Below are 363 nucleotides of genomic sequence, written 5' to 3' on the forward strand. Positions count from 1 at the left end.
TAAAGAGAGGAGCGCGGGAGGGGGGGGAGCCGGCGGGGGGGGGAGCCGCTGCCGGAGCAATAACCCCGAGGGTAGGAGGGTGATGCCAACGGCTTGGGTGCGTGCGTCTGTGCGCGGGCACGGAGGGGAGGGTGCTTGATGTCTGCCCATACTACCGGGGTGTAACCTGTACTTATCTCTTCTGTACATGTCAATATTCAAACATATCCATGAATAAAGCACACATGCATTTTCCTGACCCCCTTTGCTCCTGTCCGCGATGCCAGGCTGTCCGTGCCCGTATCTCCAGGCTTGTGCATCTGCCGAGCTCGCTGGTCCCACGCCATAAGGGCAGCTGGAAGAAATGGGGGGATGTTTTGGGGG

Source organism: Fulmarus glacialis, unplaced genomic scaffold, assembly GCF_000690835.1.
Source record: "Fulmarus glacialis isolate BGI_N327 unplaced genomic scaffold, ASM69083v1 scaffold1584, whole genome shotgun sequence".
Lineage (NCBI taxonomy): Eukaryota > Metazoa > Chordata > Aves > Procellariiformes > Procellariidae > Fulmarus > Fulmarus glacialis.